This window comes from Physcomitrium patens, chromosome 23 (assembly GCF_059467195.1).
Source record: "Physcomitrium patens ecotype Gransden chromosome 23, ASM5946719v1, whole genome shotgun sequence".
Lineage (NCBI taxonomy): Eukaryota > Viridiplantae > Streptophyta > Bryopsida > Funariales > Funariaceae > Physcomitrium > Physcomitrium patens.
This window is the reverse complement of record NC_143432.1, coordinates 6624819-6643077: the sequence shown is the minus strand read 5'-3', so window position 1 is coordinate 6643077 and position 18259 is coordinate 6624819. Positions and strand designations below refer to the sequence as shown.

The 18259-nt window shown below is 29.8% G+C and overlaps 1 long non-coding RNA gene across 1 annotated transcript; it reads right to left on the bottom strand.

Moving 5' to 3' along the window:
• Positions 1 to 15025: 15025 nt before the first annotated feature.
• On the bottom strand, positions 15026 to 17955 carry LOC141044803 (uncharacterized). The gene is made up of 2 exons (XR_012216530.2): positions 15962 to 17955; positions 15026 to 15657 (listed from the first exon to the last, which is right to left on the bottom strand). It is a non-coding gene; the product is annotated as an uncharacterized LOC141044803 (long non-coding RNA).
• Positions 17956 to 18259: the final 304 nt, after the last annotated feature.

The window sequence follows — 18259 nt, the reverse complement described above, 5'->3', positions numbered from 1 at the left end:
AGTTTCATAGATGTGGCTAAATATAAAGTGCTCCAATCACTACAAAGTATAGATATTGTTCTCTTAATATTTCCTCTACTTTCTTGCACACACAGTATCAATCATAATCATTACAACCACGCTCAACCATTGGTGTAGACAATAGATAAGCATCAATCATATTGAATCTCCATAAGATTTGTCTAATATACATTAACTGGTAGAGAAAAATGTTACCATTTCTGAGATGCATAATCTGAAGACCAATGCAAAGAGTTATATTTCCTAATATTTTTATTTCAAATTTATGTATAAGTAGGTTAGTAGCTGAAATACATATAGATCTAGTACCTACTAAGTTAAGATCATCAACATATATAGCGATGATTACAAAACCAATTTTATCTTGTTTGATAAATAAACAAGGGATTAATGGATCACTTGTAAATTTATTTATAATTAAATAATCTTAAAGACGTTCATACCACATGCATCTAGATTGTTTTAGATCATATAGGGCCTTGTATAATTTAATACCACAATATCGTTTTGGAGCAGGTCCATTTGGAATTCTTATTTCCAAATTAGATGGAACTTTCATATAAATATCTACATCAAGTGAACCATACAAATACACAGTTACCACATCCATGAAATGCATCTCAAGGGTGGCATGAACTACCATTCTAATAATATATATAAGAATGTAATTGAATCTATAAGTAGAAAATATGTAGTTTCATTATCAATGCCAAATCATTGGATAAATCCTTCAGCAACAAGACAACCTTTATAGCAGATTATTTGATCTTTAGCATCTCACTTGCATATTAATACCATCTTATATACCACAGGGCAAAAAGAAAGATTGTCTATAATTGGACCAAAGACTTTTCTCTTATGAAAAGAAACATACTCTTCTTCAATGGTAGTTTTCCATTATAACCAGTCAAAACAATGCATTACTTTCTGAATGGTTTAGGGTTCGCGATCATCTTTCTTATAAGAAATAGCTTTTTTCTTTTGTGGTTGCTTATTTGATCTACAAGTCCTTTTAATTGTTGATATTTTTACTTGAGGTATATTTGTTAGTCATTTTGCAATCTAAGTGGTTTTATTTTGAGCCTCATTAATTAGAATTCTTATAATCTAATGTACATCATTGAAGCCATCAAGTATTTTATTTTTAATCCATTTTAGATACAAAATCTTGGAAACTTCACTTTCAACCAAAGATGTGCTAGGATCAAGATTCATTATAAATGTTTCTGGTACTCCAAATGCAAGTACTATATTTTTTTATTGATCAAATATTCTTCTTTGAAGATATGAAAATATGTTCTCTTTAAAACAGTAATTTTAAAAATATGCATGTAATAATGTGTCAATTGATAGATCAACTATACAAATAATGCTTGGTGAATCAAAACCAACATATATGGCTTCTTATCAATGAGCTCCAATGGTACGCCATTGAGATTTTGGTACTCAAATCCAAATACGGAAATCAAACATTTATAGGTGAGATACATTTGGAATACGACTTGAAATGAACTCTTGTGGTATAATAATTTCAAGAAAGGAAGGACAAAGGCATATTAATGCAGTAGCATGCAAAATTGCATGACTCCACATAAATGCAGGTAAATTTGTATGAAGAAGGAGTGGCCTCATAATGAATTGTATATGCATTATAAATGACTTTGCAAGTCCATTTTGAGCATGTTCATATGGAAGACCGTATATCAACTCAATCTTTGTTGTACTACAATAGTCTTCAAAGGTCTTTGATACAAATTCTTTTATATTATCCATATACAATGTTTTGATAGGATAATTAGGAAAATATGCTCAAAAACAAATAAGCATAGATATAAGATTAGCAAATACCATGTTTCAAGATGATAATAATGGAACATATGATTCTTTACTTGATGCATTAATAAGGACCAAAAAATAACAAAATTATCCAAATATTGATTTAATAGGACCACAAATATCACCATGCAATCTTTCAAACATTGGTGATAATTCTTGTAGGAGTTTCCAAATTGAAGACTAAGCAATCATCTTGCCATGCACACATGCACAACATAATTCTATAGAATTTACATCTGTAGGACTTAAATTATATCCACTTATATATGGAATTATCTTCAAAAATAATATAGATCTTGAATGTCTCAATTGTCCATGCCAAAAAAATATATAATTCTTTATCATAAATGATGTAAAATTAAATATAATAGAAGGCCGAATAGCAATCCCATATAAACCATTTGTTACAGCAAAGGCTTTTTTTTACAACTTTATGGTTCTGTTTAAGAATCAAAATCTCTTGCTTATCTAAAATTGAAGTTGAGAGGTGATAACCATTGGCACGCACATCTCGATAGATGATTAGACTTTGATGTATTGAAGGTGCAAACATTGTATGTTTGTATTTTATGATAGAGCTCGCATGCAATTTTACCATTGTTGTTCCTTTTTGGAAACAAAACACATTTATTCCAGCTATAGTCATCAAATTTTTAGTTTGCCAAGTTGAAGATTTTTCAATAAAAAATCATTTATCTCATAAGATAGTATATGTTGTTGTAGAATCAATGACAATATTATTTGATTTTTCATTAGAAGTTTTTTCATTCATATAAACATCCAAATTATCAACACCAATTGAATCCATAGATGCATCCATGGTATTAACTTCATAAGCCTCAGCTTGAAATTTCTTATTTTTTTGAAACATTTCAAAAAATTATTATGAAGTACGGCATGGATGTGCCACATGTCCAATCATTCCACATTTATAATAAGAACACATCTTTGATTTTTTTTCCACTATAATTAATTGTAGAATGTTTATTCTTTCTATATAAGCAGAAATGGTCACAACCATGATTAACTTGGTGCTTATGAGTATTATTTTCATATTTTTATAAATATTTCTTAGACTTTGGAATATTAAATGTATGAAATTCTAGAATCGTGGTTCCAATAGGACGAGCTTCTGCATTACACAAGAGTGGCTCATTTTGTTTCTCCACAAGAAGTAGATAGGACATGAGATCAGATGATTCTATAATTTCATATTTCAATATTGTTTTGCAAGCATAGAAGATGCCAAAAGAAATATAAAGAGATTTTTTTTTCAATCATTTCTTCTTTAGAGATGCTTTGTCGACATAACTATGGTTGTGAGACAATACGATACATTTTACTGTTGAAAGCATTTAAATTTGAAGAATCCAAGATACATTGTCATGTTGTAACATGTCTATATGGTATTAGATAATAATATGGATCTTATTATAGAAGAACCAAGTTTAAAGATAAAATAAAAAAATATTGATAAAAGCTAGGTAGGTAGTAAAACTTTTAGTAGTAATGTTGCCTTTTTATAAAAGTGATTTCTATTTACTTCATATGGCCATAAATAAGGCAAAACAAGATAGATTAGAAAAATAAAAGATATAGGCATATGTAAGAGGGAGGTGAAATTTGGTTTTAGTAGAATTTATCTCAAAAGAAACAAAAATTGATACCCGAAAAAGACCGGTTACCAACCAGGATCAAAATCAGACCCTGAGGTACAAAACTAAGCCTTGACAATGATTCTGGGGTTTTTTTGGAGATTGAAGAAGATGGTCTAAGAGCTGACTTAATGGAGTTTTTTTAGCATTGATTTGGAGTGAATTGAATGTGTATTGACTTTGTAAGAGCTTTGCAAAGTTAGGATTTGTTTTGAGTGACTCTAGATTTATGAAATAAAATGGATGATACTTTTGGAAGAATTTCATAAGTTTGGCAGTAGATCTAGAAGTGAAAATTTTTGGATTTGTGAGTGTGGTTGTGTTTGATATGTGCTATGAATTTAGGTTTGATTGAATGGTTAGACTAAAAGCTATGAAGGTTTTTGTAGGTTATGGTCTCGGAATTTAAGGTTTTGAGGACCAATGAGGTTTTCTTAGGTATCTTTCAATCTATTACTTGGATTGAAGAATTTTTTTTTCACAAAGGTAGTCAACTTGATCTTTAAAAAGTATTTAAATTTTGGAAGTTAAATAACAATTCAATCAGAAAAAATTGGCTCTAAGAGATTGGCATCAAGGTTGGAGAAAGAGGCCAGTCGACACACCAAGCACATTTTTGAGGTTATCATCTATTTAGTAATTCCAATTCTTTTCAATTTTTTTATACTTGTTTTCAACTTAATTATTAAGATGAGGGAAAAATTTGAGTTAAAATCAATGGTTCATTCATTAATTATTGAGGTTTAAATCTATTGTAGGAATTACTTGGGATTAATTGAGATTTGATTTAGGATTAAGATTAGGATTTTGGATTTGATTTAAGGTTTTGTTAGGATTAGAATTTGATAAGGATTCATTTAGAATTTGACTAGGATTTTTTTAGAATTTGATTAGGACTCATTTAGGATTTGTTTAGGGTTTGATTAGGATTTATTTAGGATTTGTCTAGGATTTGATTAGGGCTTGTTTAGGAGTTATCTAAGATTTGACTAGGATTTGTTCACGGCTTATTTAAATTTTATTTAGGATTTGACTAAGATTTGCTTAGATCTTATTTAAGATTTGTCTAGGATTTGATTAGATCTTATTTAAGATTTGTCTAGGATTTGATTATGATTTATTTAGGATTTAACTAGGATTTATTTAAGATTTGATTATGGTTTAATTAGGATTTGTTTAGGATTTGATTATGATTTATCTAGGATTTGGTTATGACTTATTTAAGGATTGATTAGGATTTAATAAGGATTTGACTAAGGTTTGATCAAGGTTTGACTAGGTTTTGACTAGAATTTAATTAAGGTTTTATTTTAATATTTTATTAAGATTTTTATTTTAGTATATATTTTTTGAATTTCTATGTTATTTCTTTATGATTTCTTTATGATTTCTTTAAAAGGTCTCTAAAAATTCTTTGTGTTTCTTGTATAATTCCTTTGAAATTTTAATTGAATTATTTTTGCTAATCTTTACTTATAATTTATTTAAGAATCTATTAGAGTTGTTATGACTTGTCATTGCAATTTACTTTTTTCTTCCTACAACCAAGTGTTTAGTGCATTCTCAAGCCAAACTTCACATAATATGACATAAGAGGTGAACTCGACGTGAAAGGCTTGAGGTGGAAGATATTTGGTTATCTTGGATTATTTGAACTATGGAAAAGAAAGGCAAGAGAGTTGAAAGAAGAGCTTTGGGATGGTGCATCAATTAGAGCTATAAGTGGCAAAACTAGTAGAGGACAAGGTATATATTTCAATCCCAATTCTACAAGCATGTTTGAAGCTTTTGCCTTATGCATGCAACAACAATATGTTAAAGATTGTAAAGAGGGCATGGAAAAAAAAGTATGATAAGGAATTGTGGATAAGATCAATCAATTTGAAGGAAAAGATATTACAAAGTATCTAAGGTGTTACGTAAAGGAAATGGAATTAAAGTGTGTTTCAGAAAGGGAGATGGTTCAATTATTTGAACTAGCTTTTGCACCACAAATAAGAAGTCATGTGAAGTCCATTATAGGACAATCTGGAGGTTCATGAGAAAATTTATCTCAAGCATTAAAAGATGAATATTTTTTAGAAGATAATAACATGGTTACAAAGAAGCTATTTTTTGAGTGGATTGAAAGACCTAAGAAGGATCTTCAAACAAGAGAATTATTGAGGGAGTTTGAAAAGTAATATTCTTCTTTATCAAAAAAAAAAGATAATTATTAGATCCAAGCAAATTAGAGTTATTTCTTCAAGCAACTAATGGAGAGTTACAAGAGAAGTTAAAAATTTTGCTTGAAGATGAAGAAGAAGAAGAAGAAGAAGAAGAAGGATTGATAACAAATTGGAAGAAAGAGAAAGAAGTAATAAGGTTACGTGTAAAAAGAAAAAAGAGAAAGGATAAGGTCGGCATTTAAAAACCAATGCAAGCATCTAAGGCTAAAATACCTTCTAATCATCTTACATCTATGACTCAACTTTCAATACCTATATCAAAGAAAGAAGAAATAAATATGGATGAAATCATACATGGAATGAGAGATTTATAAATTAAATTTATAAAACTTAAAGAGAAGGGTCAAACATCAAGAATGTTAACAAGATAAAAATCAGGACCAGTAGAAGGTATTGTGTGTAGGTGCATGTGGTGTGATTGCACAGATTATTCAAGAAAGAAAAATCATGATATGCACGTAGAAGAAAAATTATCTTTTGATGATCAAATCTAGATTTAAGATTCTCCTAGAGCTTGGTTAGATCTTCCATTTCTAATTTTATGGTTTATGTCATATTTTGTTTAGTTCTATTTAGTTTTTTTTTTTTTGTCTATTTTATCCTACTTTGTGATGAGGTTTTATGTTGTTGTGGATTAGAAAGGTCTTAGATTCTCGAGATAGATTGACCTTATTTCATAAAAGCTATGTGGTGATATTTTATATGACCTCCAATACATATGTAATTTTTAAGACACATGTTTTAACTTATAGGGTGAGTTTTTTATATGTGTGCTACATGGTTGGCTTATACCACAAGCTCTCAACATATGCATTACAAGGCTAACTTGTTGGTCAAGTTTTTAACCTTCTAATCATCTATGGATAAGTATAAAAGTGAAACCATGTCTATGAAGCTTCTAAGAAGCTATTCTACAAGATTTTATCATGTTAATTTATTTTTAAATAATTCTAATTATTCTTATTATATAGATAACTATTAAAATAAATATGTATGTTTATAAGAATATCTTTAAAGGTTCTATCAAATTCATTAGCATAATATTGATGTTGCATTGGTATCTCATTTCAAATAATGAGTAATTTTATTCTTATGACATTTACATATAGTATGTTTTTTATAATATATCAAAACAAAATTTCATAAATATAAAAATAAAAATAAATTAAACATAGAATATGTAATTTGTCCCTTATTTAAAATTTATACTATAATTCTAAAATTAATATTATATAATATAATCTTTTATTTATTTTAAATATCATTATTTTTATTTTAAATATATATATATATTCTATTTTTTCATTTTTTAAAAACATGTATCTTTTTAAGATGATTATTTAGCAAATCAAATAAATCTAAATATATAATTTATTATATATCATTCAATTTTGGAAAATAACATTCAACTATTTATTTTAGTACATCATGATTCTACACCACATGTTCTATAAGCATTCAACTTATATTGTTATCATTTTAGTTCTTTTTCCATTTCTCATTAATAGAAAATTAATGGATATTTTGTCTAATTTATAAAGAATTTTATCAAGAAAAAATAATCTATAATCTAATCTCTCTTTTTAAAAGACTTTCAATTCTACAATCTTAAGCTAATATATAATACTTAGCATCAAAAATAATATTACATACATTTTTAGGTAATAATAAAAATATCTTTCAGCAAGAATTATCAAGGAAATCTTTAAATAATATTAAGAAATAATTGGTTTTGAACTAAGATTAAAACCAAAAATTAAGGAAAAAAACTACACTTTTATAGCAATTGTGTTCTTTTTTTGTTAATTAAAGGGAAAACTTAATATGATTGTACTTATAAATATTTTTGAGTAATTTAAATGCAGAATGGCTTTGTAAAATCTTTCTAAATTTAGAATTTTAAAAATAACTATATTTATTTGTAAAGTATAAAAATAATATATATCATATAAATTTTTGTGAATTTTTTAGCAAAGCAACAAATAAAACTTTGTAAATTATGGATGTAATTATATTTAAAAAAAATTGTAAATTTTAGCTTAATAAAATAAACAGATCAAAGTTAATTGAAATTTAAGTAGATTAAAATCTCAAAAAATTGATTTTGAAGGTCAAGGAGGATTTCTACAATTTTAAGTAATTTGCTGATTGGATTAAGATTGTTTTTTGTAAACTAATATTTGACTTCATTTTCAATCATTCTAAAAAGAGAAAATTAATACTAAAATAAAATAATTTTTTCTTTCAAATAGTAATTTCAATATTCTTCAAGCTTTGTGTCTTTTTTAACAAATAGGAAAAATAATTAAAATTAGAATTAAGATTAATATTTAATTTAATATTAATTTATGACTTAAATTTATCATAAGATATAACAAATATTAAATTAGAATTTATTTAGGGTTATTTTAGGATGGCTAAAAATTTGTTAAGATTTCTTTAAAACATAAAAAATGATAAATAATAATTAATTAATAATATTTATTAGAATTTTTAAATTTTTCTTTATATTTTTTAATATTTTTTAATATTTTTTATTAAAATTATTTAATACTTTTTTGAATTAATAAAAATATAATTAGATATATCAAAAAAAAATTAAGATTAATAGGTGAATATATGATAATTGGAAGCTTATTTAAGTTGTTTAAGGTTTCTAACTATATTTTTTTAAACACCTCATATATTATTTTTGATTATAAATTCAACTTTAAGGTAATATCAAATCCTTTGCTAACTAGATGCTTTAATTTAATATAAGGCTAATTTTTAGATAATACAATAGTAGTAAAAGAGGAATATAATGAAGTGTCAAATAACCAAGATGTTGTTTGCAAATTCTTTGAAAATGTCTACCATGCCTTGTAATAACTATATCTTGCATTCTTTATGTTTTTGTTCTATTGATAGATAAGATAATTTCAACTTCATTATTTGTCAAAAGATCGTAACATCTTTTATCAACCTCCTTGCTAAAATGAAGGTGCATAAAAACATTACGACTTTATTCTCTATAATCTCTTGTTTCTACTAATGTATTTGCACATGCCAACAAAGACAATAAAACACATGATTCTCCTTCAAACAATTTTTTTCCCACATTGTCTGAGACAATCAATTGCTATTACATCCCATTTTTTTTCTATGTGCAATTTTTTAATCATATACATAAAAATATGCGTAACTTGTCTCCATCTTTTCTTTAAGTAAAAACATATTAATTTGATGCTAAAATTCACCAAGTATTTAAAAACTATATGGACTGTAATCTTGTAAAAACGAATTATTAATTTTAACTACAAGTAAGATAAATGCATATATAATATTATATTTTCAAATATATTTCTGAAACTCTTTGTCTTCTACATCTTCTTTATTGAAAATTTGTCTGAGTACCAAAGGTTTGCATATTCTTTAATGAATATATAATTTTTTCTTTCATCTAATCAGTGCCTAGAATGGATGCACTCAATCTCTATCATTCTAAGATAACATCATCATATTATACATTTCTTTATATCTTCTTCATTAATATTTATTTGATATATTTGTTATTCAATTACTACTTCTTTTTGTCTCAAATATTATTGTCGAGTAATTATTCTAAAATTGAACTGAGATATTTCATGTTCCACCATTTTTTTATGCTTCCTTACTACTTCTTGTTGAGCTCTATCTCTCTTACGAGGTATTTATTCTACAATTATAAAGAAATTGTTTTCAATTTGAGCCACTATTGTCATAATATGTAAAATTTAGCCTAAAAATGTATTAAGCATATAATTTTAGAAGAATTTTAACCTATCTTGAAGTTCTTGAAATCAAATAAAATACATATTGTCTTTAGAAACACACATCTTAGCAATTATGATCCTTTTAAAATCTTCAAGTCAATCAATTTTTATCAATAAATTAATAAATCAATATTCATAGATGGCCTTTTTAAAGTCGTTTACACATCATTTATTTATCTCTAAGATAGTTGAGTGTATTTATATTCAAGGATATAGGCTCTATTAACATACTTTAAATTACTACTAATATTATCTTTAAATAGCATTACTTAGATAACTTTTAAGATTATATAAATGGTCTTTATTTATTTATTTATAATAAATTTTAGTTTATTTTAAGTTCATAGATATATGCTCTACTAATATTCTTTAAGCCACTATCAACCTTAATCAAATATCAAAAAATATCCAAGAAAATCCTAAACAATTCTAAATAATTTTAAGCAATTATTATATAACCTTAAGATAAATATATTAATTTTTTTAATTATTAATTGAATCTTGAAGATCTTGGCTAGATCCTTATAAAAACCTAATAAAAATCCCACTAAATCCTAAAAAACTCTAGTTAATTCTAAATAAATCCAACAACAATTTAAAATCTATTTAGCTCATTTTCTTCAATCTTAATGTTGAATTCTTAGTTCTAATATTTCTATGTTGAACTATCAATTTTTTTCCAAAATTTGTATAATTGTTAGTATTTATATTTGTTAAAAATATAATAAATTTTACATCAATTAAATAAAAAAATTATTCCAAATCTCAAAAAATCCTTCTTAGCCTTCACATCTCTAATTTTGGATACCTTAATCCACTTAAATTCTAATAATTCTTAATTCAACCATCCAATTGAAGCCAAAAATGCTTTCAAAAAGTCGTTACAAATTCAAGATCCTAAAAATCAATGCTCATAAAAACCTTCTCTAATTTTTTCTTTGTCTACATTCTTAAATCAATCAATGAATCTTCTTTCTATGCAGTATTGTAGATATGCAATATTGTAGATATGCAGTATTGTAGATATGCAATATTGTAGATATGCAATATTGTAGATATGCAGTATTGTAGATATGCAATATTGTAGATATGCAGTATTGTAGATATGCAATATTGTAGATATGCAGTATTATAGATATGGAGTATTATGCCTTAAAAACTAGTTTTGATCCTAGTTCAAAATTAGTCTTTTATAGTATCAATTCAAATATTTCTTACATAGTAAATTTTTATTTAAAGGTATATATATATTTTTTTTTATTTTTATTAATCTATCTTAATTTGTCTTAATTATGGTTCTACAAAGTAATTAGAAGCTCCTTTAATAAAATAAAATAAAAAAATGTAGTATAGATTCAAAAATTTATCACTTTTTTATTTTTTATTTTTTATTTTTTTTCTATATTTCTAAAAAATACCTTCTAAATAATTGGCCTTTAATTACTCTTAAATCTAATAGTTATATTATAATACAAAATTTTTGCTTCCTATATCTATAGTTATTATTCAATAATTACTCTACAATTACCTTGTTGCAAATCTTTTGCACACTCTCTTTGACTTTCTTTACATTTGGCTCTTATATGAGCTTTTCTTTGCTTAGTTTTTTCATAATCCTTTTTGTATCTTTGACTAATTGGTTTATAATTTGATTGCACTTAGTAAATATTGGTGGCACTTTCATTAGATTATTCAAATCTTATACTAATCAGGATTTTTGAAGATATTATGTATTTTCAAGGATATTATTTATTAAATTCAAATCTCAAAATATATATATATATATATATATATCTTTTTTAATTTAATTAATCTATATTGAGAAAAAAATATTTAGTTAATTCATCAAATAATTATTAATTAAGAAATCCTTTACTACTTTGTAGAATATGAATTATATTCTCAATCCTATAATAAAACACATAATACATGAAAGGATCCTTCTTAAAAATCAATGGAATATTCAAGCACTCTCTGAAATATAAATCATGCTTCGAGCTTCAACACAAAACACATAATGAAAGAAAAGACCTCCTTTAAAAATCAATGGTATGTTGATGCAAATTGAAAAAGTTCCTAGTTGACAACAAATCACACAATAAAAGAAAAATCCCCTCTCAGAAATCAACACCATGTTGAAGTACATTGAAGAAGCTCACAACTCCAAATAATGTAAGAAAAGACCCCCTTCAAAAATTAACAATAGGATGAAGCAAATTGACAAAAGCCTTCTAACACTCTCTAAAATAAGAAGCATGTTATGAGTCCTAAAACAAAACACCATAACAATTAATTGTACCTTCAAAAATCATGGTTTGTCTTCTCAATAACGTTGATGCAATTGATTAACAATAAAATTTTGACTAATGATATGCTTGTTTTATTAGATTGTTACGTCCTTAGTAATGTCTAATTTATCTTGATGATATGTCATGACTTAACCTTAGTCTATTTAGTTTATTTTAGTGTGCTTTTTGTTTATCTTAGCATAGTATCTTGCTTATTACATAAATTTTATTTCTTTAAATTGCACCTTGTTGGCTAATCATAATTTTTAAAACGAATTAAGAGATCCAAATGTTATTTATATGCATAATTTTTTTTTATGTAGAAAATTCTTAAAACTTTATGAATATTATATATGGGATAAAATCAATTAAAATAAAACATTATAGCTAATAATTTTTTAATATGAAATTCCGATATATAATTTTAAATAATTATGCCTTATTTCAGTTATTTCCATCTATATATACAAGTTTTTTTAATTATAGAGAGATATATATTTTTTATTATCTTTATATTTCAATTAATCAAAATTTAAGTATTGAGTTTGTTCTTTTGTATTATTATTATTATTATTATTATTATTGTGTAGTTTATTTTAAAATTTTAAATTATTTTTGATAACATGAAACTGAATGCATTTCAATAATCATATATTAAAGTTAAATTAAAAATTATGAAATTTAGTGCTTAATCAAAACACTAATATTATATTATGATATTACTAATGTTGTGTACATGTATGTATATATATATATATATATATATAAAAATACATACATAGAAAAAAAATAACTGTTATGTTCAATTAGAATTAAAATTGTGATATCCAGAATTTCAAATTGATCTAGTACCTCAGAAGCTATCATTTTAAAAACTTACAATCAAAATTTCAGTTTCATTTAACAGGTATCTACTACCACAGATTTCGTTCTTCCTTTCTCTATTTTTATTTAGTGCAACTCTAGCAATCCACTACAAATATCAAGATGCCCCGAGCAATACAAATGTAAAGCACTTCATAATATTACACCATAAAAAGGAATTAATATTCTTGTTATCCACATTTGAAAGATATTCCCTGAATACACTAAAGACAGCAGAAAATTTTTCTTTTTTCTTTTTTCTTTGTTCCTCTCTATAATTTGTATTGGCCTGCCCCCTTCATTCTAAATTTGAAAACTATTCATCAATTTTATTTTCAACAATACGGACTAAATTGAGAGTCTTCCTTGAATGCAGAGAACGAACAAATCCAACCGCCTTCTCATCCATGTTACATTCATCCACATCGTCGTGGATGAAATCGAGTATTCATTCGCTCGAGCCACGTCATCCATGAGATCAACCCTGCTGCGTTCACACAGCACCTTCGTCCTACTCTCAGTAAGTCCCCGTCTCTTAAGGCGGCCGCCGTGCGGGCTTAACCTTTCCTGGAGTCAGAGCGGCGGTGCGCAGAATGATCCAGCCTTCGGTGACGATCTGAAGCGGTTTGGATTCAAACCCAGAAAGAGGACAAGGTAGCACCATGATCCATGGTGTACAGCACCCACATCCTCGTTCATTGGTATCGTCGACCTGGAGAATCAATGCACGTCAATGATAAAGCACCGGTTCAGACTTATTTTCACAGGATATCGTCCAGGAAAGTGTACAATCTCGATCGCTGCGTTTGGAAAACTCTTGGCTGTCCCACGCTTCGCTTCATCCCCCGTGCAGTATGACAGATTAGACCAGATGGGAAGGCTGGAAGTCATGCTGCAATCAGCAAAGGACCAACAACAACAGTCGAAGCTGTACTTTCTCCAGTGGGAATCACCGATTGAGATGACCGTCTGATAGCTGTTGAAAAGTTAATGTCTCCATAATCTTGCAAAATAATATAGTAACAGAATTCGATAAAAATTTCCAACACCAGATAAAATCAGGGTTAGTGTTCACATGGATCACAAGCTTTCTGTTCAACACATGACGTAAAGTCGATGTCAATCTTAGGGCCATGAAACTGCACCATCTTCTTCATTGTTCGGCAACACACCGTCGGAGGGTAAAACCAGGAGATCTGCTGTTCAGAAGCTGGGATGCATTTTGTAAGTGATGAATGCCATATTTATCCGTTTGTACGTATACGTGGCGTATAACAATCGTCCACTTGATTTCTCTTTTCACGGTCAAAATTTCACTCGTCTTGCATAAACTTATTTTGGTACTATGGTAGATATTAACAGAAGTAAAAGGAGCATTGGGATTCCTGAAGTTTGCCTCCGGAATTTTTGGGTACAAGTTCAAGGTAGGGCTCTCCACAGTGCACAACGTTTGTCCTCATTGTTGAAAATTGTGACCAGGCTACTTGTCTTCAAGTAGTTCTGTTTGCTTCGATGTCAGGTACAAGTCGACGGTACCCCAATTATAATGATATAATAGATGTTCCCTAAGTTCATTTGTAAACCATCCAGAACCAAGCTGAGTGATAGGATCTTGAAGTCGTTGAATGAATGAAAGAAAGAAACACATATTCCTGAGACTCCATACGTAACATTTCTACATCGTCCTACTGAAGCATTCGAACTCTGGCTAGCCTGCAAAGAGCGCCAGTTGACTCATTACGATGGAGTATTACAAAGTCTACAAGGTGTGGTGGGAGTTTCACACTGAAGTAAAACCTATACAATGCTACAGAAGATATTACTACGGAATTTTTTCGACGTTGTCCATTCTTTAAACATAATCGTCACAAAAACAGCCAGCTAAAATCTAATTAGCCCTCTCTTCTGGGCGACCGCCGTAAGAAAAACACTAAACAATGGAAAAAATAAGGTAAAATAAAATAAATGAGGCAATAGTTAGAGCAATTCGTGGGCTTATATCCAAGCTCTTTGATTCTCCATCTGATTACATACATGCACATATAAAACGCGAACACCAACAGTAAGTAACCAGAAGACAAACAACAATCAGTAAGTAAAAGGGTGAAAAGGTAGCAATTCTTACGCCAGCAAGAGACTAAAGAAAATCTAACCTCAAATAGCAACTTGTTTCCCTTTCAGTTAGAAGCATATTCAGTTATTTCTCGAGGTTGGAGGTTGGTCATGTTAGGAGAAACAACCTGTGAAAGGTCAACACGTCTACAGATGCAACTTGAGATTGACTCCCCATTAAAATAGAATATACTCGGAATCTATATGGAATCTACAAGACAGAACCATTCGCTTGTACCATTTCCGACATGGAAACAGACATTTTCTTGCCTGGCCTGTGGAACAAACTATAAATGTCATGTTCTGTTAAAAAATGTGAAGCCGTTCATATTCCTACAACCGGAAAAACTGCAAGGATATGTCTAACTAGCTGAAATTGCTTGACTCAAGTACTCTCAATTACGTCCCCCAATTGAATTTGTGGAACTCTTGGAAGTCACGTGAGACCAAACATAGCCTTGTATTAAAGAACTGGTTATACAGCTCCTGATTCTACAAACAGATCTGCGGTTATTCCATTCAAGTGAAGATCAATACTTCAGGTCCTGGTTTCTGTAAGAAACAGAGCGGTCACGTAGAACGTGAATCCTTTTACTATTTCTGTCGTCTAGAATGTGGTCGTCGAAGACACCTAACATTTGAACGTTCCAAATATACGTTTGAGCATGTTCGGGATGTGCAATTTTCTGCAGGGCACAGATATACAGGAAGGGAATTGAACTATATTGCTGAATTTTGCAGCAGATCGAAATCATATGGGACACCTTCAGAAGGCAAAACCATCGTCGTGTACACATGCAATCCTCTTGTGTCGGGGTCCTCATGATCCAAATATGCCCCACGCAAAGCATTTCGTTGCCTGAGAGTGTGTTTGACAGGATCATGTATAACGACACATGTCATGTAATTCAACTGCTGGTGTTCGCATTCGCTTTCTAAGTTCATGAAAAGCTTGGAATAGTCACGGTGTGAATATCTGGTGTACTTTATGTACACGTTAAATATCTTGAAAATTACTGGCTGAGAAAATCTCTACTTACAAATTCGGAGACCTTGAGGTTAAAAAATGAACCACTGACCAAAATACGACATGAAAAGAATGAATGGGAAACATGTTGGAACACATTAAATCATAACACAGGAGTTTGGCGTAGATTACGTACCTCTCCTTCTGTGACGCAACCAACTAAAACGTTTAAAAACTGTCCACAGACCAAATCACTGGAAAAACCGCCTTTCAATAGCAATCGCTATACCAAAGTGCCAGAAGGTGCTGCGGCGCTTGTCTAAATCAAATTTATGTACCTTCCAGTTGCATCCTTCCCGTTGAACGTGGCGAGATTTTTTAAGTATAAATAAATAAGTAAATGACTCTCACTGCGCTCGCTTACAAATTGGACGGGAGAAACGGATATTAACTGTTAGAAAAGAAGGCTCCCTTTCGTGGACACACTCTCGCTGGTGGAGGTAACTACCCTCCCACTTTTCAAAACAGAAATCGAATCGGATGATCGGTATCGTTACAGTAAGCTTAAAAACAATTCCACAGAATTTCTAACACCAGCGACAGTGCGAACAACACACAATGCAGCAAGAACACAGAAACGTCACCATGAGAGCACAGCTAACAAGCCAATAGGGTGTTCACCATGCATGGGCGACGTGAGCCATTCCTAGCCAACTTTCACAGCCTCATCCGGTTCAGAATTCCTGAACCGTAGGCATCCATCGCCATGAACCTAAAACGCTCATCCGCAACTCTTGGTAGACATTCGAGAAGCTCCTCGCTCTTTGCGAATCTGGAATCAGGTTCTGTTACAGCCTCGGTAGAAGACTGGACGCCATTCTTGGTGATGGATGGGCTCCGTCGTAACTCTCTTTGGCGCCGTCAGCATTGAGCGTTGAGCAGAGCTGTACTGTCTTCTCCGCCGTGGTGGTCTCCCTGAGATCTGGCTCTCGCGACAACAGCAGAAGCTCAGTCTGCAATGGTGATTGTGGTGTTCACACTGCACACAGAGTTAGGGCTCGTGGCCGTTGCTGTTGTGCAAGTTTGTTGAGAATGTGTCCCAAGTGGAAGAACTTTGTTGTGCAGAACAACTCAAAAAAAATTTAAATGAATAAACTTGTGGGACACGTGCATATATTTTTGTGTGTGCTTGTGTATGTATTCAAGAAAAAGGCATACACCCAAATTCCCACTTCCGTTTCAAAAGTAACTTGTAACAATAGTTATGATAACATATTTGAAAAAATGTGCACTCGTTTGTTTTCAAGTGAAATCTATTACAAATATCATAATTACTCTTTTGAATATATGAATGTTTAAGCTCCAATAATGCTCTTGTGTTTGTGGTGATGAATCTATATTTTTTTTACGGCATAGAATACCAAAACGCATCATTTAGTAAATAAATTGCAGTTGCTGTTGGAGGCAACACGAAAGTTGAATAAAGTAATTTGCGGTGTATTTTGACCATTGTGGGTTGCACTACGCGTATACAAGTTGTCAAAAGAACTCTTCTGTATTTCTTTGATTATCTTGTATCCATTCTCTCTTTATTGAATACCATCTATATTTTCTTTAGATTTTTGCCTTTACTAACTTCGGTGACTTTGACTTGAGAACGACGATATTATTAAAAACTGTTTTACGGGACTCCAGGAATAGAGTGCTCGTGCAAATCCCTCAATCCCCAGTTGAAGGAAAAATTAAAGGAAGGACGACGAGAATTTTAATGGAGACGGTGAAAGCAGAGTAGGCAGCGCTACAATTATTGATACCCGCGAGGCTGTTACATGGAAACCGTCCACTGTTTTCGAAGAAGGTCTCCTCTCGTTCACACTGATAAGCAAAATGGCAGTTCAAGGGAGCTGTGCCACGGTGGAACGAGCAACCTGCCAGGTCAGCTTCAGAACCAGCCACCCCCCAGAAACGAACGATGTATCCAAATAGATGAATGAAATACCGAATAAAAGGTGGATGAGTCTAGACAGGACAGAGTTTTTGGTACTGGTGAGTTAGGGTTAGGGCTAGGGCTATTGAAGTGTTTATCAGATTGAACACCCCAACATAAGTTATCATGGCTGCTGATAACATACAGAAACTTGGCTCATAGCTCCTCCCCCATCTCCCCCACCAGAAAAACAAAAAAAAAAAAAAAAAAAAAAAAAAACACGTTATAAAACAATAAAAATTAAAATAAAAGGGGAAAAGCATGTCAACATGCTGACAAAGGATTCTAGACAATTCCACATCCGTTGATATGCCCCAAACCATCCTTTTGATATGATGTTCATTAATTTTAAAGAGTAGAATTTCAATGTCATACCTTTGATTTTCTATTTACAACAGCCTTCTTATCAACCATCTTCAAATTCAAAATAAAGTATATAAATATTTAAATTTCTTACAAAAGGAACTAAATTTGTATTTTCTTTGAGCATGAATAGTATAAAGATCC